General features: G+C 48.7%; 1 long non-coding RNA gene across 1 annotated transcript in view; it reads left to right on the forward strand.

Moving 5' to 3' along the window:
- Window positions 1-5,677: 5,677 nt before the first annotated feature.
- LOC140386003 (uncharacterized) overlaps window positions 5,678-27,960 on the forward strand; it is a 49,964-nt gene continuing 27,681 nt past the window's right edge. The window contains exons 1-2 of the long non-coding RNA XR_011933525.1: window positions 5,678-5,742; window positions 12,146-12,220. This is a non-coding gene — a long non-coding RNA (uncharacterized lncRNA). The remainder of the gene's footprint in view (window positions 5,743-12,145; window positions 12,221-27,960) is intronic.

The raw sequence follows: 27,960 nt of genomic DNA on the forward strand, positions 1-27,960 counted from the left end.
TCTAGAGGCAAATGCTATTGGTTGTTCCTCTCCTGAGGGCATTATGTGCGAGACAGCTTCACCAACTCCATAGAGCGATAAATCGCAAAGAACCTGTAACCTCAGCTTTGGATTGTAATGGGCCAATAACGCCGACATTTTTGAAACTTCTTTTTGATAAGCATTTTCAAATTCTTTGGCCCAATGCCAAGCTTGTTTGACACAAATTAAAATGTATGATGGCTTCAGCCTCGTTGCTAGATTAGGAACGGGTTTGCCATAATAATTGAGCAATCCTAAAAACCTCAACTGTGCCACATTCTGTGGACGTGGAGCTTCTAGGATCTCAGCAAAGTTTTTTGGTTCTTTATGTAACCCATCTCTGTCAATGATATGACCCAGATAGGTGAGACAAGACTTTAAGAATTCACACTATTCTTTCTTGACTCTAAGATTATGATTTTGCAAACGTGCAAGAGTAGTTGCCAAATTCTTCATCTTCGAACCTGTAATTAGAATGACATCTAGGTAACATTAATAGCCCACTCAGAATTTGATCCATAGATCTCTGAAAAAGAGCAGGTGCTGAAGTTATCCTAAATGGAAGCCGTCAATAATGAAAAAGACCCTTATGTGTCACCATGGTAAATAACAATTGTGACTCTGCAGCCACATTCATCTATAGATATGCCTGTAAAGATCTGTTGCTAAATTATTGGCCTCATGAGAGACGGGCGAATAAATCTTCGATAAGTGATAGAAGATAATGTTCAGAACTCAAAATTGGGTTGATTGTGGGGTTTTAAATCCCCACATATTATTACTGAACCATCCTTTTATATCACAGGAATGATTGGTATCACCAAATCACTGGTGGTAACAGGCTCAATGACTCCTGTCTCAATTAACCTTTCAAGTTCTTCTTCCACTTTTGGCCAGATGGCATCGGATATGGTACGCACTTTAAGACACTTAGACACACTGTCTGGCTTGATCTTGAATTTCGTTTTCACACCATTCAGGCATCCAAGTGACTCTTCAAATAGCTTAGCACACTTATTCAGACGTGGTTGTAGATTGTTCGTAGAATCAGTGAGTTGGTTCACAACAGTTCAGTTGAGCTTTATCTTCCGCAATCATGATCTACCAAACAATGCTGGAAAGTTTCCTTGGAGAGCCAACCCCACTTTTTTTGTCTCTTTTATTTATTTTTTAAGTTTAGAGTACCCAATTATTTTTTTTCCAATTAAGGGGCAGTTTAGAGTGGCCAATCCACCTAACCTACACATCTTTTGGGTTGTGGGAGGTGAAACCCACGCAGACATGGGGAGAATGTGCAAACTCCACATGGACAGTGACCCAGGGTCAGGATTCGAACCCGGGTCCTCAGCGCCGTAGTCCCAGTGCTAACCACTGTGCCACATGCCGCCCTCTCAACCCCACTTTATGACCATTAACTTCCACATTCACCTTGTTGCATCCGTTCGGTGGCACAACCTCTTTGGTGTATGTCTTCAGGATTACAGCTGATTGTTATAAAGATAGATGTTTTAGCTTCTGACTGCATATTGTCTCAGGTATGAGTAATACTGTAAGCCCATAGCCACTTCCATCTTGATAGTGTTTCCATTAAGTTGTGGATGAACCCAAAAGCGTAGCTGATCTCCTTTAACTGAAAAGACACCATGCCTGAATTCTTTAAACTAACTTGACACAAATACCCGATTGAGCCTTTAGTTCCATCAATGAACTAATAAACTCGACCAGCAGAGTTTGCTGTGTATTTCTTGGTACACTTAATTTGTGCTGATGAAAATTGGTGTGACCAACATGCTCTGGTGATGTGGTCTACATGACGACAAATTTTGGATTTATTCTCCTTGCTCAAACACTCCCATGCTGAATGGCTCACCTGATACAACAATTACACTTTTAACAGCCTCCATCTTATGAACTTTTGCTCGGACTCCAATCAACAAAGCCTCTTTTGCTGAAAGTTCCATGGATGTAGTGATCTCCACAGCAGTTTTCAGGGTTAATCCACATTCAGTCAACAGTTTCCTTTGAATGGCTTCATATCTGAGACCGCAGACCAGTCTGTCTCACACTATGTTGTCAAGTGTTTTACCAAATTCACAGTACTTGGCTAATTTAAGATGTGTTTCTATGAATTGCAAAATGCTTTCCCTTTCCTCTCGTGCTTAATGATGAAAGCGGAATCTTTTACCTGTCAGCAGCGGATGGGGAGAGAAATGTCCGTCCAAGTTTGGCATCAATTCTTTGTAGGCCTTTTCTCTTGGTTTAGCTGCATGGACTCGATTTTATAACAATATGAATGTTTTTTGCCCAACTGGGCTGAGAAAAGCTTTCCTGAGTTTGATTTGCTACAAGGTACAATTGGAACCTTTCCTCATAAGAACACCGTGGCTCATAAATCTCATCAAACATGTCCAAAGCGCAACATTTGCCCGCCATTTTTCAGATCACATGGTGGGGGCAGGCCATTATCACCCTGGAGATTCTCCTCCAGGAAAGGCAGGAGGTGTGTTTCCTCAGGATGGCAGCATCTGCGACCTGGAAGGAGGTCACAGGGGTGGTTAGTGCCTTTGGGGCCCAGAAAGGAACCAGACTGCAGTGCCAAAGATGATGAATGATCTACTGCGACGTTATGTTCATCATCTACTCACTACAAACTGGCACTTTTATAAGGGCATCAAGGAGTATAAGGGTAAAAGTGCACAGGGGAATCAAACACAACCAGTAGATGGGACACCGGCACTAAATGTGTGCCAGCCACTTTATGCTCTCAATTTCATATCAGTTGCAGGACAAATGGCTCACCAATCACTTAATGGGTGGAACTGAGAAGCGGAAATAGGCATGCATGCTTCTGAAATGAGCATGCAATGATTGGTATGATAATCAACACCTTCAGTCTTTCTACCGGACAAGAATGTCCACGAGCAAGAGCAGAGGACTGAGATTCGAGTCCTCAGCCCCTTTTTGGGAACAGCCACTGATCTATCTCAGGGTGAGTGTTACTGTACCTGTGCAGAAGGAGAGATACGACCTCCTCAGGAACTGGGTAAGAATGCATCCACTCTGCAGTTCTCATATAGGTGCAAAGACTGGGAGATCTCCTTAAATTGCTGAGTCAATTTCTAAATCTCTCTTTTCTATATTCCAGGTACCAGCAAGAAACAGAGGAAGACTGCAAGCTGGACCAACCACAGCCTTAGCGCCAAACCAACTCTGAAGCGAATGCCTCAAGAGATGCACTGACACGGAACTTGGCTGTACCCTCCTCAAGTGCAGATATATTCTTCTTGATTCACAGTCTGGTGAGTGCATTACAGACATGGGTCCACAGCTGACAGGGAAAGTTACAGTTGAGATCTCTGACAGTTGGAGGACTTCTGGAGACATGGGTCCCTTCTGCCCTAAGCAGATGACGAGCCTCTGAAGTTTACCCTAAGAGACCTGTTGAAGGTGGAGAGAAAGGCAAGGAAACAGAGGCCATTCACAGACTGGACTGAAGGCTGGAGGAGTTTGATCATATTCTGTCTGCTGGCATTGCTCCGGCATGTGAGTCCTTGGCTTCCTCCATAGCAGGTTAAATCTGCTACATGAGTGGCAAGGTTCAATGTACATGCCTTTCAGGTGTGACAGACTTCGCTCGACACTGTCCTCTTAACAGTAGAAAACCAGAGGCTGCCCTAACCTTCTGGAGGAGGGTATAGGGGCATGTTCAATAGTGAATGGCCTTCCTTGTTGATTTTTCATTTTGAACTTACATGTAGCTGAACGAAGCATGTAAGGAGGCTGATGAGCCTTTATGGCAAGATCGATTCGAGTCTAGGATTTAAGAGGGGTGTGCATTTGCTGGAAGTCTTTTGTAGACATTACTTTGAGGTTTGTGCGGACAGCCATGATCACGGGTGTCAGTAGACCTTGCATAAAGGGTTAGCAACTGAATTGATTGACCTCATTAAATGACAAGACTCAGTGAATTAGGGGAAAAAGTGTAGAATGAGCCTGTGTGCTGGATCATCTTAAAGACTATGTAGCTATCAATGTGATGCATCATCAGCTCTACCAGGCTTCTGCAGGGTCCATGCAGGAAAGATTTCTCCCTTGGCTGGTACCCACAAAGATGGATTTTGGTCTCGAACTAATGCAAAAGTCATTTAGAATTACAGATGTGGGGGCTCTATAATTGAAGGTTGCTGAGAGTGATTGGACCTCAAAAACACATTGTCCAGGTGTGGCACTCTCAGTGGGCATACTGTAAAGTTACATCGCGACTTCTCAGTATGATTAATATGTCAAGGGATATGGATTTCTGATGAGTGCGAGGCAATCGGGGCATGAGGGCGATCATCCCACATCAATTTGCATTGAAAAGAAATCTGTCGAGGAAGATATTGTTCCACACTGTTCCTTCCTGTTGGCTCGTCTATCTGGTTCTGTCTGAAAGAATTCTTCGCTTGGCCAATCCCCCTTTTGGAAGTAGGTGCGAAAGTGACATCAGTGCATCCCTGGTATGTTTTGGTGTCAAACAGCGTATAGGTTTCCATGCATGCTGACTTTGTGAGGTGTTACGAACAGATGAGGAGTGAACTATCTCCCCTTTATTCAGCCCACTTAGTTGGTCACAACAAAGGGTTATAAAAATGTATTTTCTTTGTAAATACCTTTTACAATCCAAATGTATTTACTTTGTAATAAGGAGCCAATCAAACCAGCTTTTCTTGAGTCAAACCTAAGAACAACACACACACACAGATCTCATAAGTAGGAAAAGTTAAGTCCAAGTTAAAGTTAAAAGAATATCTGATTAAGTCCTTTGCTTCTCGTTAGGCTGTAGTTGTTGAATGCTGTGACTGTTTGAAGGTAGCTGGTTTCCTCTAAAATCATGTAGTTCAAGTAACTGAACTCTGTTGGAGTCAATCTTAGCTTCCGAGATAGAGAGTGAACTCTCACTGCTTCCCTCAGTTGCTTGTCCAGATGACTTTGATTTTTCTGATTCTAGGCTTGGAAAAAACAATTATTAAACCTCCTGTCTGTATATCCCAATCCAAGAAAAACATTGATTAAAATGTCTTGCAGTCATTGTTGCAGAAGAAGTAATCACATTTTTGATCTTTGATCTCAGATCCTTTGACATATTTCAAGAAAGTAGAATTAACAGGAGATGGGGTTACTCCGTCCTCCACAGGGGATTTTGAATGTCTGTTGAGTATTTGGCTGGTTAGCAATCCCCATTGTCCTGACAGAATTACAATTGATTCAAGTCCAGCTTTTCACATTTTTAACACCTTCTGTTCAAGAGAGTCTTTATGAACTAGACCTGGACAACCCCAGGCGTGGAATTCCATGAGCAACATATTAGCAAGTCTGCAGTGAAATCCAAAGAGTAACTTTCCAGAAAATATCAACGTACAATCCCAAACATCAGGTTATTCATGGCAGCTATTTTGGCCAGTGTCTTTTCTATGTATTTTCTTGTATTTTGAAAGAAAACAGATCTTCTTTAAACAATTCTACATGTTCACTCATGAAGCTGTATGTAGATCTCACTCAGTCACAATTCACCATTATTGTGTCAGAGGGCATGTGGAAAATCAATATTCTAAGTAAAGATGCCTCAGGTCATGGGAGAAGAGCATGCTGTTTAGGTTCTACAGTAGTCATTTTCCAACAGATCTGCATTTTACTATTGTTTAGCTTATTCAAATGATCAAACTGACATGAGAGCAGTTGGTAAGTAATGCTATTTAAGCCATAATCTCAGAAATCATAGAACATTGCAGAGAATTAATGTCAGTGAACAAAAAGTGCTGAGGTCTTCCAGCCAGTAAAGGAGTGAAAACCAAAAGCCTCAACGAATGTTTTAGCAGCTTACTCTGCCTAGTCTGGTAGCTACCCGATTGTCTTGAGAATGTCTGCCATATCGTAGACCCGCTATGGCCTCTTCATGTGGCTCATGGACATTCTGGCACTCATCAGTTCCATTCCCTTCACCGTTCTCCTCATTGGAGGAGATATGTTGCTCCTCCATGTCTCCCTCAGGCAAGTCATTCCATTTGTAGTGCTAGGTTGCACAGGGCATAGTAGAGAATAATAATCTGGGACACTCTCTGTGGTGAGTATTAGACAGCCCCACCTAAGCGGTCCAACCATCTGAACTTCATCTTTAGGAGGTTTGTCATTTGCTCAATCATGAACCTGGTGGAAGCATGTGCAGCATTATACCACTCTTCAGCAGAACTCTGTCAACAACAAATTGGCGCCATCAGCTATGTCTTCTGGGGCTATCATTTGTCCCTGAGGAGTCAGCCCTGCAATGGTTGGGGTCCTTCAAAAATCTGAGGTACCAGCAAATGGCTCAGAATGTAAGCATTGTGAAACATATGGAGTCAATTGTGTCCTGCAGTTGTGGGAAACCAAACATCACTACTAATCCCAGTGTTCTGGTAGACTGGTTGTCAGCATTCATATGGAATTGGATGAAGTGATGCACTCTTGTGAACAGGACATCTGTGACCATCCATATACATTTGTGTGTCGCTGAGTGGGAAATGCCATACAGGCCCCCAGTCACCTAGAAGGATCCACAGGCAAAAAAGTTCACTGTGGCAGTGACTTTCAAAGACACCAACATGGGATGCCCGCCAAGTCCTTGCGGCCTCAGCTCAACTTCCTCCAAAGCTGGCCCCTAAGATTCACCCAGCACTGACGAGTCTGTTTCTCCTCTCCAAAATACAAAACCGAGGAACACACTGTCCTGACAAGCAGGCTGCTTCAGTTTGAGTCTCTGCTTAAAGGCACATTCCAATTATGGGTCCATGGACCAAAAATAATAAAATAAAATGGGAACAAAGGAAATTAACAGAAAGGTCTCTTACAATATGAGCACTGCCTGTGATACATGCATAGTCTCCATTACATTTGCCTCTCCTCACCAGCATCTTGACATTCTTGAGGCCCCGCTCCCTCTTGCTGCTCAGACCATTGCTCCACCTGCCCTGTGCCAATCTGTGATGGGCCCTCCTTCTTCTCATTTGGATAAGAGCCAGAATCACGAGTTGCCTGCAGCCTGCATCTTTGATGCCTCTTTTAATATGTGAATTAATCCATTTTATATATTAAGTGTTTTATTAACAGGTTTCTCTCCATTTCAAACCTAAACCCTTAGCCTGGCCTTCATCTAGACATGACATCCCCATCCCACCTTGTCCGGGAGGACCTGAGATGGGTTTTCCTCCACTTCATACATGACTATGCATTGCGACATTCCGCATTGACCGGGGTGATAATCATCATATGTGAGAACCCTCCCTCATTCAATTTTTAGCTTGCAGCCATTACCCTAAACACTCGATAAAGAGACCATTGCCTTGGCATTTAGGAAAAATCTTTAGCCAAGAGATGAAATTGCAGAGCCGTTGGCAATGATCTTTTCGTCCTCACTGTCAACAGGGGTGGTACCAGGGAATTGGAGAGTGGCGAATGTCGTGCCCCTGTTCAAAAAAGGGACTAGGGATAACCCTGGGAATTACAGGCCAGTTAGTCTTACTTCGGTGGTAGGCAAAGTAATGGAAAGGGTACTGAAGGATAGGATTTCTGAGCATCTGGAAAGACACTGCTTGATTAGGGATAGTCAGCACGGATTTGTGAGGGGTAGGTCTTGCCTTACAAATCTTATTGAATTCTTTGAGGAGGTGACCAAGCATGTGGATGAAGGTAAAGCAGTGGATGTAGTGTACATGGATTTTAGTAAGGCATTTGATAAAGTTCCCCATGGTAGGCTTATGCAGAAAGTAAGGAGGCATGGGATAGTGGGAAATTTGGCCAGTTGGATAACAAACTGGCTAACCGATAGAAGTCAGAGAGTGGTGGTGGATGGCAAATATTCAGCCTGGATCCCAGTTACCAGTGGCGTACCGCAGGGATCAGTTCTGGGTCCTCTGCTGTTTGTGATTTTCATTAATGACTTGGATGAGGGAGTTGAAGGGTGGGTCAGTAAATTTGCAGACGATACGAAGATTGGTGGAGTTATGGATAGTAAGGAGGGCTGTTGTCGGCTGCAAAGAGACATAGATAGGATGCAGAGCTGGGCTGAGAAGTGGCAGATGGAGTTTAACCCTGAAAAGTGTGAGGTTGTCCATTTTGGAAGGACAAATATGAATGCGGAATACAGGGTTAACGGTAGAGTTCTTGGCAATGTGGAGGAGCCGAGAGATCTTGGGGTCTATGTTCATACATCTTTGAAAGTTGCCACTCAAGTGGATAGAGCTGTGAAGAAGGCCTATGGTGTGCTCGCGTTCATTAACAGAGGGATTGAATTTAAGAGCCGTGAGGTGATGATGCAGCTGTACAAAACTTTGGTAAGGCCACATTTGGAGTATTGTGTACAGTTTTGGTCTCCTCATTTTAGGAAGGATGTGGAAGCTTTGGAAAAGGTGCAAAGAAGATTTACCAGGATGTTGCCTGGAATGGAGAGTAGGTCTTACGAGGAAAGGTTGAGGGTGCTAGAACGGAGAAGGATGAGGGGCGACTTGATAGAGGTTTATAAGATGATCAGGGGAATAGATAGAGTAGACAGTCAGAGACTTTTTCCCCGGGTGGAACAAACCATTACAAGGGGACATAAATTTAAGGTGAAAGGTGGAAGATATAGGAGGGATATCAGAGGTAGGTTCTTTACCCAGAGAGTAGTGGGGGCATGGAATGCACTGCCTGTGGAAGTAGTTGAGTCGGAAACATTAGGGACCTTCAAGCAGCTATTGGATAGGTACATGGATTACGGTAAAATTATATAGTGTAGATTTATTTGTTCTCAAGGGCAGCACGGTAGCATTGTGGATAGCACAATTGCTTCACAGCTCCAGGGTCCCAGGTTCGATTCCGGCTTGGGTCACTGTCTGTGCGGAGTCTGCACGTCCTCCCCGTGTCTGTGTGGGTTTCCTCCGGGTGCTCCGGTTTCCTCCCACAGTCCAAAGATGTGCGGGTTAGGTGAATTGGCCAATGATAAATTGCCCTTAATGTCCAAATTGCCCTTGGTGTTGGGTGGAGGTGTTGAGTTTAGGTAGGGTGCTCTTTCCAAGAGCAGGTGCAGACTCAAAGGGCCGAATGGCCTCCTTCTGCACTGTAAATTCAATGATAATCTATGATTAATCTAGGACAAAGGTTCGGCACAACATCGTGGGCCGAAGGGCCTGTTCTGTGCTGTATTTCCTATGTTCTATGTTCTATGATCATGTAGCTCGGAACATGGAGGTTTAGAGTGCCCTTTTGAGGAATTCACCTCCCTCCCTTCACCCTGCCTCTGGCAGGAGCAGATGGCGAATCACACAATCTCAACTCCAGCTCCATAACTGGATGGACTCTCACGGGAAGGTGACCCATTAGTCATGGAGTAACGCTCCTTTAGTGGGTGTTGGAAGCTCAAAAGCAGTACTCAGCTGAGCAATGTACTCCATGGAGTGAACTAATAATTAATAGGGTACCCGTCAGCTCGGCCCCCAAAGCTGACTCCCACTGAGACCCCTCCCATATTGTTTTGTAAAATTTTTGTGATCACGCAATAATTTTCTAGATTGGAAGATGGTGGGTATCTGATTTGTGAGTTCTTCCAGCATCTTCCATCATTCCCCTGTCCTAATCCCCCCATTCTTCTCCACAGTCACTGCCTCCTAATTACTCTCCCTCCTTCCACCATCAGCCTCTTCCGTTACCCTTTACCCCATTATGATTTCTGTGGATATTTCTGTTCTACCCCTCTTCCCTCCACTGTTGATTTGTCCTTGCCCCTCTTGACCCTGACCCCTCCTGTTCTCAAAATCAACTGTACCCTGACTTTCCGAGAAGCCCCCTCCTGAGACCAGCCACTACCCGCCCATGAATCTTGGACTTTGTTTTTTTTCTAAATTTAGGCTACCCAATTCTTTTTTTCCAATTAGGAGGCAATCTATCGTGGCCAATCCACCTACTCTGCACACCTTTGGGTTGTGGGGGTGAGAGCACGCAGACCTGGGGAGAAATTGCAAACGCCACATGGACAGTGACCCAGGGCTGGGATCGAACCCGGGTCCTCAGCCGTGAGGCAGCAGTGCTAACCACTGCGCCGCCGTGCCGCTCCGAGTCTTGGACCTCTACCCTACCGAATCTAACTGCTTCCTCTGATAGTGATAGATCCTTTCTGAAGGGCGATACCTTTCTTCCAACCCTCAGAAAAAAATGCAGTAACTCACAGACCGCACACTTCAGACACATATCTCGAAGACAGTCGCTGTTCAGAGAGACCTTTGACCACCCAAGTACAGGACCTAGGCATGCGTGACATGCTGAGCCCTTGAACATCCCGGGGAAGTCTGCTTTCCTTCCCAGGGCAGTGTTCTAAATATGCCCAAGACAGTCCGGTTTCCTTCCCCGGATAGTCTCTCCATCACCGCCCACCCCTTAACCTGCCTCCATCCCACTCTTCCACACTGGTCTCTTCCGCTTTCGCCTTCCTCCACCCCACTCTTCCTCACTGATCCCTCCTCCCTTGTCCAGCCTCCATCCCACACTTGCTCACTGGTCCCTCTCCCCTTGTCCTGCCTCCATCACACCTTTCTGTGCTGGTCCTATCTCCTGTGTCCAGCCTTGGCACAGCTTCTGCTATCGACGCACAATAGAAAGGAGACCGAATGGTCTCCAGGCAAAAGCAGCATCGATTGATTCAAAGTCAAGGTTGGAATGAAGATATCAGGTGTGCACCACTTATCTACAATCCAGGTCACTGAAAGTTCTCATATCGCAATGGCGGGGAATGTAATTTTGAAGGTGGCATTTTAAGGAGCATACACAGATGCTAATGGATGCAAAAGGGCTTTGTTCAGTGCGGTGCTCAAGCCACCTTTAAAGTCCTGAGAACAAAATTCAGTTAGTTCATACCTTTATCAGGAAGCAGATTTTTTGCCTCCTGCCAAATTCAGTTCACCGCCCGTTATAATTCCCTCTGCTGCTTGTATCAGTCCCATTGACTGGGAAATTCAGATTCCACAGTACTCCCAGTAAACCTCTTGCAGGTTTTACTCAAGGTAATTATCCAAATTTCTTTCAAACTTGCAATTGAGTACTTCCTTATTGTACATCCATGTCTGCCAGATTACTCCTCTATGAAATGCCTTGGGAGATTTTATGTATATTAAAGGTGCGACATACATCCAACTTATTGTTATGTTCTAATCTCAGAGAAAATAAAGAATTTATGTTCTTTCACAATTTTGTATTATATTCGTGAGCTATTTCAGAAGGTACACATGAGCATGGAGTTTTGCACAGTGAGAACCCCAGTGCAGTGAATATGTTCATGGAGATAGGGTCTAAAATGTTCTTTGCCATGTTAGCTTTGAGTGAAGACCCATGCTGGGAGATGACTATGTTATTAATTTAAATTTTACTCCAATAAGATTCCTTGTTTCTTGAGTTGTTGAACCCTTTAAAATAACCACGGTACAGTGCCAATCTCCAGCAACACTGGATGTTCACTTTGTATGGACAGGAAAACAAATTAGGTATACGTGAATATCTAAACAACATCAATTCAAATTAATCCTTTACATGCTTCAGGCCAGAACTTTCTGTGCTCATGAATTCCCCGACTGGGAATGGACATAGTCTGAAAAATGGTTGGAGGTCTGGCCTGATGAGCCAGATGTTTTGTGATGGCCAATGCCCACTCTGTACACAAATACCAGCTGTCATTGATCAGAAAATATAGGGTCATGATTAATGGAACATGTAAGAGATTGTTACATTTTTCTAACCTATCCAACCAAAATGTTGACACAGTTTAACCAGAATCGCACTCAAATATTGGTGTCATACTTCCCTGCGGCACGAAAAGAACTTCGCTGCTTGATTTAAAATAGCGTGCCACTGATACAAATTTTGCATGTCTCATATTAAGCGCAAGACTGGAAAATTATTTTTACATCGCTGCCAATAAAAGCCAAGTGGCCAAATGCAGTCAGGTTTTATATGTATTTTTGTCACAGACAAAAATTTTCGAAGTATTCATAACAAAACATTTTTAAACCCTTCCTCATGATCTACTCATTCTCCGTTAATCAAACTGTTTTTCTTTTGTTATTCTATCGCATGTCTCATTTTCTAGAGATTCCACCTGACAGCATGGGGAAAGAATAATAGAAGCTGTGATAATTCCCTATGTACAGCTCATCCGTTTCAGGTACTGTAATACTGACTGCTTTTGTCACTACATTTACAAAAAAGCATGTTACAAATACAATGATTATGCACTGAACAATTAAAAAAGTGCCCACGCTCAGAATAATTGCGCATTTACATTTTCGCTGTCTGAAAGTAACACTCCTACCAGATGACCCCTGCTCTGATTTCCTCCACGCAGCCGATGCAAGTAGCCGCGGGCTATAAATCTTGGAGTTGGTGATCAGTCTTTTCAAATTTTCCAGTTCTTTCAGCAGAACAAGTCATGAGGAAAAGCAATACAGACATGCCTAGCTATTAGCAAGGTCTTCTAGATTCCAGCTCATTGAAGGGCACATTTCCAAGATCCCACAGCAGCAATGGGGCATCACTAATGGACAGGCAAGCAGCAAATGCAGACAGAAGCTGCCCATTGATTCAAATACCTAACCTTCCTGGTGCCACAGGGTCTCACAAAACCTTCCCCTCAACGGTGCAGCTCCAGCTAAATATCACTTGAGCGCAGAGTTAGCCTCTGACTTGACACTGCACTCACTGAAGATGAGTGAGGATACTTGGAGGAAATAGTTTTATTCTGCTTTTCTTTAGAACTAATTTGTGCCTTTATACCTGATTTACACTTCACAGAGTCACAAGTTGGTCGTGTCCTCAAAATGAGATCAGTGGGCTTATCTCCCCAATAGCATCAGCGACGGGCGTTTGCCACTTTTATATCGAGCTGTACCACTGGGCAACCTAAGCATTGTTTCAGGCGCAGGGCACTTTTAGTATGAAAAGCAGAGTCCTATGATGTACATAGGACTCTGATTGCTATTTTAGTATAGAATGGATTGAGCATTGGAAGTGGACTCTTCAGCCTGTTTTCCACGCAATAGAGTTAAAAAGGCACTGGAAAGGTAAATCTTTAGTTATTTCTATAGTGCTGCTCTAGGCCCAGAGATATAACCTGGGAAGCTCCTATCCTCTGCACAAATGCCAGTCCTGTCTGCTGTCAGGACTTACTTCTCGTCATCTGATCAGTCCATAGGTTCATCCAATATTTTTGCCAGCCTAAGCATGTTGAGCTACATTGAGCACCCATTTGGCAACCACACTTTATTGTTTCTATTTAAATTTGACTTCAAAAAGATTCTAGCCACTTCATTGCCAGTACGACCGAGTTGGCCAAGAGACCCTCAACTGACCCACACAGGTTTAGCATATGTCCACTGTGTAAAGATTCTTCCTTCCTATTTATTCCCTGTCTATTCCTCTATTCCCTTGCTTCCCCCTTTCCTTTACTTTTGCCAGAGCATTTTTGATCCATGGATGATTTATAAACATGTGACTTTAAGACAGCCTGTCATTTTAATTATAACCCTCAACACCGGGGCCCTGCAAGGCTGCGTACTTAATAATAATCATCTTTATTAGTGTCACAAGTAGGCTTAGATTAACACTCCAATGAAGTTACTGTGAAAAGCCCCTGGTCGCCGCACTCCGGCGCCTGTTCGGGTACACTGAGGCCGAATTCAGAATGTCAAATTCACCTAACAGCACATCTTTTGGGACATGTGGGAGGAAACTGGAGCGTCCGGAGGAAACCCATGCAGACACGGGGAGAATGTGTAGACTCCACACAGACAGTGACCCATGCCGGAATTGAACCCGGGTCCCTGGCACTGTGATACAACAGTGCTAACCACTGTGCTACCGTGCTGCCCATCCTTGAGAACACCACCACCTGGAGTTTCCCCTCCAAGTCTCTCACCACCTACTATACTCCGTATACACACACGACCGTGAGGCAACATTCGCCTCCAACTCCATCTGCAAGTTTACTGATGACACAACCGTAGTAGATTGGATCTCAAACAATGATGAGTGAGAGTACAGGAGGTAGATATAGAACCTAGTGGCATGGTGCAATGACAACAATCTCTCCCTCAACACCAGCAGAACTAAGGAGCTGGTCATCGACTTCAAGAAGTGAAGTGTCGTACACACACGTGTCTGCATCAATGATGCCGAGGTGGAGTTGGTTGATAGCTTCAGATTCCTAGGTGTGCACATCACCAACAAACCAACAATCTGTCCAGGTCCACCCATGTCGATGCTGCGACCAAGAAAGCAGAACAGCGAGCGGAATTCTCCCCCCCGCCCCCCCCCCAACGCTGGGTGGGAGAATCGCCGGGGCACCGCGCGAGTCCTGCCACGCCACCCCGACACCCGCACGTGATTCTCCCAACCCCCCCAAACTGGCGCGGCGAGAATCCCGGCTGGCCGCTGGGAGAATCGCCGCTCGTCGTTTGTAATGGGCAAGCGGCGATTCTCCGGCCCAGATGGGCCGAGCTGCCTGCCCAATACGACGGCTTCCCGCCGGTGCCATCCACACCTGGTCGCTGCCGGCGGGAACAGCGCGGGAATGCTGGGGGGGGGGGGTTCCTGCACCGGGGGCGGCCTCAAAAGGGGTCTGGCCCGTGATCGGTGCTCACCGATCGGCGGCCCGGCATCTCTGAAGGAGGACCTCCGTTCCTCCACAGCCCCGCATGATCTATCTGACATCTTCTTGCGGGGCGTCCTCGGGGAGTACGGCAACCGCGCATGCGCAGGTGACGTAATTTACGCGCCGCCGCTTTTATGCGGCGCCAAGGCCCGGCGCGCGTAAATGACGCAACGCTGCTCCTAACCCCCCGGAAGCGGGATAATAGGGGGCTGGGAGCGAGCTCCGACGCCGGAGTGAAACACTCCGGCTTTCACTCTGGCGTTGGGACTTAGTCTCCCGATGGGAGAATTGCGCTCAGCATCTATACTTCCTCAAGAATCTAAGGAAATTCAGCATGTCAACATTGGCTCTTACCAATTTTTACAGGTGCACCATGGAAAGCATCCTATCTGGCAACATCACAGCCTGGTATGGCAACTGCTCGGTCCAAGACCGTAAGAAACTACAGAGAGTCATGAACACAGCCCAGTCCATCATGCGAACCCGGCTCCCACACATAAACTTTGATTACAACTCCCTCTGCCTTGGGAAAGTGGGCAGCATAATCAAAGATCTCTCTCACCTGGGTTATTCTCTCTTTCAACCTCTTCCATTGGGCAGAAGATACAAAATTCTGAGACTACGCACTAACAGATTCAAAAACAGCTTCTTCCCCATTACCAGAATCCTGAATGACCCTCATATGGACTGAACTGATCTCTCTACGCATCTTCTCTACTGTATTTAGCACTGTACTCCGCATGCTTCACCCGATGTCTATGCCTATGTGTTTACATTGTGTATTTATCGTATGTCTTATGTTTTTCATGTATGGAACAATCTGCCTGGGCTGTACGAAGAACACTTTTCACTGTACCTCGGTACACGTGGCAATAAATTTCAATCTAAATCTAATTCAAGCAGATGAAAGCCATGGCTTTTGCCTTTAATTCAAACAGCAGAATCCAGAAGGTTGTGCTGTTTCAGATTGGTGATTGGATCTTGGCTGACCTCAGTGATGACTCAGTTTCATTAGTGCAGCTGGTGGTCAATGAATTGACCCAAAAGGCTGTGTTGTGCCTGTTAACAGGTGGTGATTGGGTATTATCTCTCTGGAATGTTTCTCAGAGCTAGCAGGTTCCATTTGAGTTTCACTTCTGATTCTGGCATCAGAGATGAAAGATCCAGCCAAATCCACTCCAGAAAATAGCTGCTAAGCCTCTTCAGAAAAGATCCACCGAACCCTTTCTTATACCCAGGGTGGCGAAACAACTGATACTAAAATTAGAATGTGACTGCATCCTTAAATGTACTGAAAGCAGTTAATCAGCATACCAGAAACATCACTGTCTGTACATCTTGATTGGTTCACCTTTCGTTCACACATCTTGCAGAAATTGCCATACTAAAAGTGAGAATATTCTTATGTTCCATTAGCACTCTCTCAGAAATGTCTCAACAATACAAAATGATTAGAGGAAAATATATTTGTTTCCTCCCTTTTAAATAAGTTCCAGCATTTATCATGGCAATCTATTTCTCAATTCTGTCCATCACATTTCAGAGAAAGTGCAGAATTACGGTCAGTCTTACGTACTGAGCAGCTACTTAGATTGACTAAGAGTATTTTTAATATTCTTTTCCAACCTTTCAAGTGATAAAACGCTAATGATTTCTAACTTTGCATATATTTAAGCAACTGCTCAAGAGATTGCCTCCATTCTGCTTTGCTCATCCTCAAAACTGCATCAAACAGCATGGTGCAAACTTTAAATGCATTCCGGAAAGTTCTTTTCTTAAAATTAACCACAAAGGATAGAGCAGATGCTTATAATTCTTTTCATCGTCGTATTAGACATGGTCACCCTTACATGACAGATTGTTCAGACAGTCTTTCAATAATTCACAAGGTGATGTCTACTTTATTATGCTTTTTAAGATTCTTGGATGACTTGCTACAATTAATAATGAATTCAACAAAATGAGTGGAACAATTGTCCCTTCGAGAGAGTGCACTATGATTATAAATGGGATTTTAAATTGCAATTATTAGCCGTGCAAAGATTATATACATTTAATGAATTGTAGATTAATCAAATGGCATTTTAATAGTTAAATAGCCAATACTGATTGACCTTTTCAGATCTCAGAATATCGCATCTGTTCAGTCCTGATGAAGTAAAATTAGAGTGTTCTCTAATAAACAAAATATGGGGACGTTTAGTTTTTTTGAGAATACACATCTAACTCAGCAGATCAACATAAGTACATTCATCAGCAAGAAAGATTAGCAACTTATATTGTGCATTTTCCTCAATGTGTACCTCTATTGCCCTGTAATTGGAAATGACTGTAAATTTGGTTTAAAGGCAAGAAACAGCAAAACAGTTAAGGGGCGTCATTCTCTGACCCCCCGCCGGGTCGGAGAATCGCCGGGGGCTGGCGTGAATCCCGCCCCCGCCGGTTGCCGAAGTCTCCGGCATCAGAGATTCGGCGGGGGCGGGAAACGCGCCGCGCCGGTTGGCTGGCCCCCCCGCTCGATTCTCCGGCCCGGATGGGCCGAAGTCCCGCCGCTAAATTGCCTGTCCCGCTGGTGTGGATTAAACCACCTTTTGAACGGCGGGACAAGGCGGTGTGGGCAGGCTCCGGGGTCCTGGAGGGGGCACGGGGCGATCTGGCCCCGGGGGGAGCCCCCACGGTGGCCTGGCCCGCGATCGGGGCCCACCGATCCGCGGACGGGCCTGTGCCGTGGGGGCACTCTTTCCCTTCCGCCTCCGCCACGGTCTCCACCATGGCAGAGGCGGAAGAGACTCCCTCCACTGCGCATGCGTGGGAAACTGTCAGCGGCCGCTGACGCTCCCGCGCTTGCGCCGCCCCGAGATGTCATTTCCGCGCCAGCTGGCGGGGCAACAAAGGCCGTTTCCGCCAGCTGGCGGGGCGGAAATTCCTCCGGCGTCGGCCTAGCCCCTCAATGTTGGGGCTCGGCCCCCAAAGATGCGGAGCATTCCGGACCTTTGGGGCGGCGCGATGCCCGTCTGATTGGCCCCGTTATGGGCGCCAGTCGGCGGACATCGCGCCGTTTCGGGAGAATTTCACCCAAGATGTCTTAATCTAACCTGTACATATAGAAATACATTGAAAAAGGGAATAATGTCATGTATGTAAGAGAAATAAGTCTTGTGCATACTGAACATGTTTGGCATAATATTCTTTGTGTGAAACACAGAGAACAATTTAACTCTTGTTTAACTTAAGTTTAGAGCAGTTCTGGAAAAGGATAAGAAGCAATCACACATGAAAATACCCTACCCAACAGAGGAGGTATAATTTCAGTAAGTTGAGAGGGGATCTGGTCCAGCGGGATTGGAATCAAAGATTGGCAGCTAAAACTGGAAATGAGCAATGAGAATCCTTCAAAGAGGAGACAGTTCAAATACAGATTAGACACACTCCCACGGGGAAAAAGGCAAAGCATCTAAATCTAAAGCTCTCTCGATGATTAAAGATATAGATAAAAACAAGACTGAACAAAGATGCTGTGATAAATGTTAGATTCACAATAGAGTTTGAACGAACTCGGGTAGGAGGAGCTTCGGAACATGTAAGCATTAATAACTTACCTCGGGGATTCGTGACCTAGTTGGCAGGGAGCGGAGTTTGCACGAACTCGGGGATGAGGAGCTCCGGAACAGTAAATATTAATAACTTACCTCGCGGATTCGTGGCCTAGTCGGCAGGGAGTGGAGTTTGCCCGAACTCGGGGAGGAGGAGCTCCGGAACAGTAAATATTAATAACTTACCTCGCGGATTCGTGGCCTAGTCGGCAGGGAGCGTAGTTTGCACGAACTCGGGGAGGAGGAGTTCCGGAACAGCAAATATTAATAACTTACCTCAGGGATTTATGGCCTAGTCGGCAGGGAGCGGAGTTTGCAAGAACTCGGGGAGGAGGAGCTCCGGAACAGTAAATATTAATAACTTACCTCAGGGATTCATGGCCTAGTCGGCAGGGAGAGGAGTTTGCACGAACCCGGGGAGGAGGAGCTCCGGAACAGTAAATATTAATAACTTACCTGCTGGATATCGGGGACTGTGAAAAAAACAGAAAAATTACGTCACAATAAAGCTGAGACCTGATTGGCTGGTTGGGAATCTGTTCTAAATTTGAAAAATTAGAGTAATTAACTAAGTAGAAGAGTAAATAGGAGATTAGTGTATTTCGCATTTAATATTTATCGGAGAAATCTAACGCAAGGAAGCATATAGTTAATTTTAACTTAAATTTAATAACTATTTATTTTGATGTAATCAATCAATTAATTAATTAATTAACTCGAAAGAGTTACTTGTGGGGAAACCTGCAGAAGAGCAATGGGGGGTGTTCAAAGATGGGGAGTGTACAGACCCAATCCCTCTTGGGTAATTGGAAGGTGTAACAAACCCAGGGAACCATGGGTGACCAGAGACATCCAGGATATGATCAGAAGGGAAAGAGAGGCTTTTAAGTTTAAGGGGAGCAAATCTGCAGAGGAATTAGTGGAGTACAGAAAGTGTAGGATGGAGCTTAAGACATCAATTAGAAGAGCAAAGAGGGGATATGAGAAAGCTCTGGCTGGTAAAAGTAGGAAAAATCCCAAGATATTCTATCACCATATCAATGGGAAGAGGATAACCAGGGAAAGAGTAGGCCCCATTAAGGATCAAGGGGGAAATGTATGGGTGGAGCCAGAGGACATTGGTAGGGTGTTGAACGAATATCTTCACCCAAGAGAATGAGAAGGAAATTATGGAACTCGGGGATTGCTAGGTTCTTGAGCAAATTATCATGGAGAGTGCCAATGTAATGGAGGTATTGGCGGGCTTAAAAGTGGAAAAATCTCCAGGTCCGGATGAATTGTGTCCCAGGCTGCTGCGGGAAACAAGGGAGGAGATTGCAGGGGCTCTAACCCAAATTTTTAATTGCTCTCTGGCCACGAGGGAGGTGCCAGAGGACTGGAGAACAGCCAATGTGGTTCCACTATTTAAGAAAGGTTGTAGAGACAAGCCAGGGAACTACAGACCAGCGAGTCTCTCGTCAGTCATTGGGAAACTACTGAATAAGATTCTGAAGGAGAGAATCTACCTCTACTTGAAGAGGCAAGGTTTGATCAGAGATAGTCAGCATGGCTTTGTCAGAGGGAGGTCGCGCCTAACAAATTTGATTGAATTTTTTGAGCATGTGACCAAGTGTGTAGATGAGGGTAGTGCATTGATGTAGTTTACATGGATTTCAGCAAAACCTTTGACAAGGTGCCGCATGGGAGACTTATTAAGAAGACAAATGCACATGAGATACAGGATGATTTGATAAGGTAGATTCATAATTGGCTTAGCAGTAGGAGACAGAGAGTGATGATAGACGGCTGCTTTGGTCTCTGGAAGCCAGTGACCACAGGAATCCATGCTGGGCCTCTTATTATTCATCATTTATATCTATGACATAGATCAGTGTTCTTCAAACTTTTTTTCCAGGGACCCATTTTTACCAACCGGCCGACCTTCGGGACCCAACCCGGCTGACCTTTGCGACCCACGCCGGCTGACCTTTGCGACCCACCATTTTCTCTTACCTTGTTTGCTGCTCTCAAAAATGGGGGAAATGGTTTTGGGTCCCTTTGGCCCTCGTACACGCTCCTCCAATGGAACCTGTTGGATGAAGGTGAAGCCTTCCTGTGTCGGAAAGTATGAAGTCTCCATCTGTCCAAAGTTCTGAATTTTTTTCCTGTAAAATTTTATCAAATAAACCCCCCCCCTTGAACTTGTAAAAAAAATTAAAAATAAAATGAGTAAAATAAATGAAAAAAATGAATAAACCCCCCCCCGAACTTGTAAAAAAAATAAAATGAATAAAATAATTGAAAAAAATAAAAATTAAATGAATAAAATAAATGAATAAATGAATAAAAACCACTACAGAACTTGTAAAACAAAAAGCTGCAACTGTTTAAAAAAATAGTGGCGGCACTGCACGTGCACCGATCATCGTGCGCTCATGCGCAATGCGGCCGAATGATTTTTTTCCCATGTTCGCGCCGTTTGCAGCCGGCGTCATGAAAAGCCGGCTGCTGCGCGGGGATTTGCGCTTTCGGGAGCGCCGCAGACAATGGATCCGCGACCCTCCCGACACCCGCCTGTGACCCACCTGCGGGTCGCGCCCCCGACTTTGAAGAACACTGAAATAGATGACTATGTGGGAGGTAGGATCAGTATATTTGCGGATGACAGAAAGATTGGCCGGGTGGTTAACAGTGAGGTTGAGTGGGTTACAGGAAGCTATAGGTGGGATGGTCAAAATGGGTTGATAAGTGGCAGATGGAATTTAACCCTGAAAAGTGTGATGTGATACTCTTTGGAAGGAGTAATTTAACAAGGAAGTATACTATGAAAAGTTAGACACTGGGAAGTTCCGAAGTGCAAAGGGACCTTGGCATGTTTGTCAGTACACCTCTGAAGGCAGAAGAGCAGGTTAATAGGATGGTGAAAAAGGCATATGTGACATTCGATTTTATCAATCGGGGCAAAGATTACAAAAGGTCATGATCGAGCTGTGTAGAACTTTGGTGAGGCCACAGCTGGAGTACTGTGTGCAATTCTGGTCCCCACATTATAGGAAGGATGTAATTGCACTGGAGAGGATGCAGAGAAGATTCACCCAAATATTGCCTGGTATGAAACATTTCACTTATAAAGAGAGGTTGGATAGGCTTTGGTTGTTTTCTCGGGAGCAGAGAAGATGTGACCTGATTGAGGTGTACAAGATTATGAGGGGCATGGATAGGGTGGAGAGGGAGCAGCTGTTCCCCTTAGTTGAAGGATCAGTTACAAGGGGACACAAGTTCAAAGTGAGGGGTGGGAAGTTTAGGAGGAACTTGAGAGAAAACCGTTTTCCCTCAGAGGGTGGTGATGGTCTGGAATGCACTACCTTGGAGGGTGGTAGAGGTGGGATGCCTCATATCCTTTAAAAAGTACCTGGACGAGGGCAGCATGGTGGTGCAGTGGGTTAGCCCTGCAGCCTCACGGCGCCGAGGTCCCATGTTCCATCCCGGCTCTGGGTCACTATCCATGTGGAGTTTGCACATTCTCCCCTTGTTTACATAGGTTTCGCGCCCACAACCCAAAGATGTGCAGGGTAGGTGGATTGGCTAAATTGTCCCTTAACTGGAAAAAATGAATTGGGTACTCTAAATTTATTTTATAAAAGTACCTGAACTAGTACTTTGCATGTCATAACATTCACGTAAGAAGTCTTACAACACCAGGTTAAAGTCCACCTGGTTTGTTTCGAATCACTAGCTTTCGGAGCTCCTTCATCAAGTGAACACTGACGGACACGGACGGGGTGGGGTTTGGGGGTGGGGGCGGGATATGCGGGGGCGGGACCCGCAGTGCCAACCGGGGCCACCATGTAGACTATCGAAACCAGTTGGGCACGGATGTATGCGCCATGCTAACTTGTTAGCCTTTCACCCCCTGCAGACAATTGCGTTTGGTTTTCAACCAGCAATGCTGGCCGCCATGGTGATGGTCGTAGTTCTGTGAGATGCCATGCGGCCGCGTGAGCGGGGGTTGCTCGGAGAGGAGGGGGAAGCTGCAGCAGCGGACCGGGCTGCAGAGGACCGAGATGCAGAGGACCGGGCTGCAGAGGACTGGGCTGCAGACGACCGGGCTGCAGAGGACTGGTCTGCAGAGGACTGGGCTGCAGAGGACTGGGCTGCAGACGAATGGGCTGCAGAGGACCGGGCTGCAGATGAACGGGCTGCAGATGAATGGGCTGCAGATGAATGGGCTGCAGTTGAACGGGCTGCAGATGAATGGGTTGCAGAGGACCGGGCTGCAGATGAACGGGCTGTAGATGAACGGGCTGCAGGTGAACAGGCTGCAGAGGAACGAGCTGCAGATGAACGGGATGCAGATGAACGAGCTGCAGATGAACGGGCTGCAGATGAATGGGCTGCAGTTGAACGGGCTGCAAATGAATGGGTTGCAGAGGAACGGCTGCAGAGGACCGGGCTGCAGATGAACGGGCTGCAGGTGAATGGCTGCAGATGAACGGGCTGCAGATCAACGGGTTGCAGATCAACGGGCTGCAGATGAACGGGCTGCAGATGAACGGGCTGCAGATCAACGGGCTGCAGATCAACGGGCTGCAGATCAACGGGCTGCAGATGAATGGGCTGCAGATGAACGTGCTGCAGAGGTCTGGCTGCATAGGATTGGGCTGCAGAGGGCCGGGTTGCAGAGGACTGGGCTGCAGAGGACCGGGCTGCAGAGGACCGGGCTGCAGAGGACCGGGCTGCAGAGGAGCGGGCTGCAGAGGACCGGGCTGCAGAGAACCGGGCAGCAGAGGACCGGGCTGCAGATGACCGGGTTGCTGAGGACTGGATTGCGGAGGACCGGGCTGCAGATGACCGGGTTGCTGAGGACCGGGTTGCAGAGGACCGGGCTGCAGACGACCGGGCTGCAGAGGACTGAGCTGCAGACGACCGGGCTGCTGAGAACCGGGTTGCAGAGGACCGGGCTGCAGATGACCGGGCTGCAGACGACAGGGCTGCAGAGGACCGAGCTGCAGACGACCGGGCTGCTGAGGACCGGGTTGCAGAGGACTGGATTGCGGAGGACCGGGTTGCTGAGACTGGATTGCAGAGGACCGGGTTGCTGAGACTGGATTGCAGAGGACCGGGCTGCAAATGAACGGGCTGCAGAGGACCGGGCTGCAGATGACCGGGTTGCTGAGGACTGGATTGCAGAGGACCGGTCTGCAGACGACCGGGTTGCAGAGGACCGGGCTGCAGAGGACCGGGCTGCAGAGGACCGAGCTGCAGATGACCGGGCTGCAGAGGACCGGGCTGCAGACGACCGGGCTGCAGAGGACCGAGCTGCAGATGATCGGGTTGCCGAGTTTGGATTGCGGAGGACAGGGCTGCAGATGAACGGGCTGCAGATGAATGGGCTGCAGAGGACCGGGCTGCGGATGAACGGGCTGCAGACGAACGGCTGCAGGTGAACGGCTGCAGATGAAAGGGCTGCAGATGAATGGGCAGCAAAGGACCGGGAAGCAGAGGACTGGACTGCAGAGGACAGGCTGCAGAGGACCAGGGGCTTGATTAGCACAGGGCTAAATCGCAGGCTTTTAAAGCAGACCAAGGCAGGCCAGCAGCAAGGTTCAATTCCCGTACCAGCCTCCCCGAACAGGCGCCGGAATGTGGCGACTAGGGGCTTTTCACAGTAACTTCATTTGAAGCCTACTTGTGACAGTAAGCGATTTTCATTTCATTTCATTTCATTTCAGAGGACCGGGCTGCAGAGAACTGGGTTGCAGAGGACCGGGTGCAGAGGACCAGGTTGCAGAGGACCGGGTTGCAGAGGGCTGGGCAGCAGAGGACTGGCTGCAGAGGACTGGCTGCAGAGGACTGGGCTGCACAGGACTGGCTGCAGAGGACTGGGCTGCAGAGGACCGGGCTGCAGAGGACTGGCTGCAGAGGACTGGGCTGCACAGGACTGGCTGCAGAGGACTGGGCTGCACAGGACCGGGCTGCAGAGGACCGGGTTGCACAGGACCGGGCTGCAGAGGACCGGGATGCAGAGGACCGGGCTGCAGAGGACCGGGATGCAGAGGACCGGGCTGCAGAGGACCGGGATGCAGAGGACCGGGCTGCAGAGGAACAGGCTGCAGAGGACCGTGCTGCAGAATAACGGGCTGCTGATGAACGGGTTGCAGATGAATGATCTGCAGATGAACGGGCTGCAGATGAACGGGCTGCAGATGAACGGGCTGCAGATGAACGGGCTGCAGAGGACCGGGCTGCAGATGAACGGGTTGCAGATGAATGGGCTGCAGAGGACCGGGTTGCAGATGATCTGGTTGCAGAGGAACGGGCTGCAGATGAACGGGCTGCAGATGAACAGGCTGCAGATGAACGGGCTGCAGATGAACGGGCAGCAAAGGACCGGGATGCAGAGGACCGGGCTGCAGAGGACCGGGTTGCAGAGGACCGGGCTGCAGAGGACTGGCTGCATTGGACCGGGCTGCAGAGGACCGGGTTGCAGTGGACTGGGCTGCAGTGGAGCGGGCTGCAGAGGTCCGGGCTGCAGAGAACCGGGCACAGAGGACCGGGCTGCAGAGGACCGGGTTGCAGAGGACTGGATTGCGGAGGACCGGGCTGCAGAGGACTGGGCTGCAGTGGAGCGGGCTGCAGAGGTCCGGGCTGCAGAGAACCGGGCACAGAGGACCGGGTTGCAGAGGATGGGGCTGCAGATGAACGGGCTGCAGAGGACTGGATTGCGGAGGACCGGGCTGCAGATGAACGGGCTGCATGGGACCGGGTTGTAGAGAACCGAGCTGCAGATGACCGGGTTGCAGAGGACTGGATTGCGGAGGACCGGTCTGCAGACGACCGGGTTGCAGAGGACCGGTCTGCAGACGACCGGGCTGCAGATGATCGGGTTGCTGAGGACTCAATTGCGGAGGACCGGGCTGCAGAGGACCGGGCTGCAGATGAACGGGCTGCAGAGGACCGGGCTGCAGATGATCGGGTTGCAGAGGACCGGGCTGCAGATGATCGGGTTGCCGAGTTTGGATTGCGGAGGACAGGGCTGCAGATGAACGGGCTGCAGAGGACCGGGCTGCAGACGACCGGGCTGCTGAGGACCGAGCTGCAGATGATCGGGTTGCTAAGGACTCGATTGCGGAGGACCGGGCTGCAGAGGACCGGGCTGCAGATGAACGGGCTGCAGATGAATGGGCTGCAGAGGACCGGGCTGCGGATGAACGGGCTGCAGATGAACGGCTGCAGGTGAACGGCTGCAGATGAAAGGGCTGCAGATGAACGGGCTGCAGATGAATGGGCAGCAAAGGACCGGGAAGCAGAGGACTGGACTGCAGAGGACAGGCTGCAGAGGACCAGGGGCTTGATTAGCACAGGGCTAAATCGCTGGCTTTTAAAGCAGACCAAGGCAGGCCAGCAGCAAGGTTCAATTCCCGTACCTGCCTCCCCGAACAGGTGCCGGAATGTGGCGACTAGGGGCTTTTCACAGTAACTTCATTTGAAGCCTACTTGTGACAGTAAGCGATTTTCATTTCATTTCATTTAATTTCAGAGGACCGGGCTGCAGAGAACTGGGTTGCAGAGGACTGGCTGCAGAGGACTGGGCTGCACAGGACTGGCTGCAGAGGACTGGGCTGCAGAGGACCGGGCTGCAGAGGACTGGCTGCAGAGGACTGGGCTGCACAGGACTGGCTGCAGAGGACTGGGCTGCACAGGACTGGCTGCAGAGGACTGGGCTGCAGAGGACCGGGCTGCAGAGGACCGGGTTGCACAGGACCGGGCTGCAGAGGACCGGGATGCAGAGGGCTGGGCAGCAGAGGACTGGCTGCAGAGGACTGGGCTGCACAGGACTGGCTGCAGAGGACTGGGCTGCAGAGGACCGGGCTGCAGAGGACTGGCTGCAGAGGACTGGGCTGCACAGGACTGGCTGCAGAGGACTGGGCTGCAGAGGACCGGGCTGCAGAGGACCGGGTTGCACAGGACCGGGCTGCAGAGGACCGGGATGCAGAGGACCGGGCTACAGAGGACCGGGTTGCACAGGACCGGGCTGCAGAGGACCGGGATGCAGAGGACCGGGCTGCAGAGGACCGGGATGCAGAGGACCGGGCTGCAGAGGACCGGGATGCAGAGGACCGGGCTGCAGAAGAACGGGCTGCTGATGAACGGGTTGCAGATGAATGGGCTGCAGATGAACGGGCTGCAGATGAACGGGCTGCAGATGAACGGGCAGCAAAGGACCGGGAAGCAGAGGACCGGGCTGCAGAGGACCGGGCTGCAGAGGACCGGGCTGCAGAGGACTGGCTGCATTGGACCGGGCTGCAGAGGACCGGGTTGCAGTGGACTCGGCTGCAGCGGAGCGGGCTGCAGAGGTCCGGGCTGCAGAGAACCGGGCACAGAGGACCGGGTTGCAGAGGACTGGATTGCGGAGGACCGGGCTACAGACGACCGGGCTGCAGAGGACCGAGCTGCAGATGATCGGGTTGCTGAGGACTGGATTGCGGAGGACCGGGCTGCAGATGAACGGGCTGCATGGGACCGGGTTGCAGAGAACCGAGCTGCAGAGGACTGGATTGCGGAGGACCGGTCTGCAGACGACCGGGTTGCAGAGGACCGGGTTGCAGCGTACCGGGCTGCAGATGAACGGGCAGCAGTGGACCGGGCTGCAGACGACCGGGCTGCAGAGGAACGGGCAGCAGTGGACCGGGCTGCAGACGACCGGGCTGCAGAGGAACGGGCTGCAGATGAACGGGCTGCAGAGGACCGGGCTGCAGATGACCGGGCTGCAGATGACCGGGCTGCAGAGGACCGGGCTGCAGATGAACGGGCTGCAGAGGACCGGGCTGCAGATGAACGGGCTGCAGAGGACCAGGCTGCAGACGACCGGGCTGCAGAGGACCGGGCTGCAGATGATCGGGTTGCCGAGGACTGGATTGCGGATGACCGGGCTGCAGATGAATAGGCTGCAGAGGGGCAGGTGGCGGCCGCACAGGCTGGAGGTCCGGCCGCCCAAAAGGCCGAGGAGGAGGAGGTGCCAAGAAGGCACTGCATGAGGCCTTGTGTGTACCGGCACGCCTGTCATTCGAGGACCTGCCAAACCGGCCATGCCGTCGGAGACTCTGACTGAGCAGAGAGACAGTGTGACACATCTGCCAGATGATGGCACATTTGGCACCGCAGGGGTATGGGGGAGGACACCCGTTCCCGGTGACCAGCAAGGTGACGGTCACACTGGTCCCCTGCATCGCGCTGCCAGTCCTGGAGGACCCCTCTGGTCTTGACCAGGGTCTGCATGCTCTCAACCATGGAGCGTAGGGAGTGGATTATCTCCATCCTACCTCCACCTCCTGTACCGGATGTGATGTGTGGTGCATACCAGATAGTGTCCCAGAAGCCTCTTCACTAATGTGCCCAACCAAGGTGATAGTCTCTGAGATGGTGGCTGAGGGCAGCACGGTAGCACAAGTGGATAGCACTGTGGCTTCACAGCGCCAGGGTCCCAGGTACGATTCCCCACTGGGTCACTGTCTGTGCGGAGTCTGCACATTCTCCCCATGCCTGTGTGGGTTTCCTCCGGGTGCTCCGGTTTCCTCCCACAGTCTAAAGATGTGCAGGTTAGGTGGATTGGCCATGATAAATTGTCCTTAGTGACCAAAAAGGTTAGGAGGAGTTATTGGGTTAAGGGGATAGGGTATAAGT

This window comes from Scyliorhinus torazame, chromosome 11 (genome assembly GCF_047496885.1).
Source record: "Scyliorhinus torazame isolate Kashiwa2021f chromosome 11, sScyTor2.1, whole genome shotgun sequence".
In the NCBI taxonomy this organism is placed as follows: Eukaryota; Metazoa; Chordata; class Chondrichthyes; order Carcharhiniformes; family Scyliorhinidae; genus Scyliorhinus; species Scyliorhinus torazame.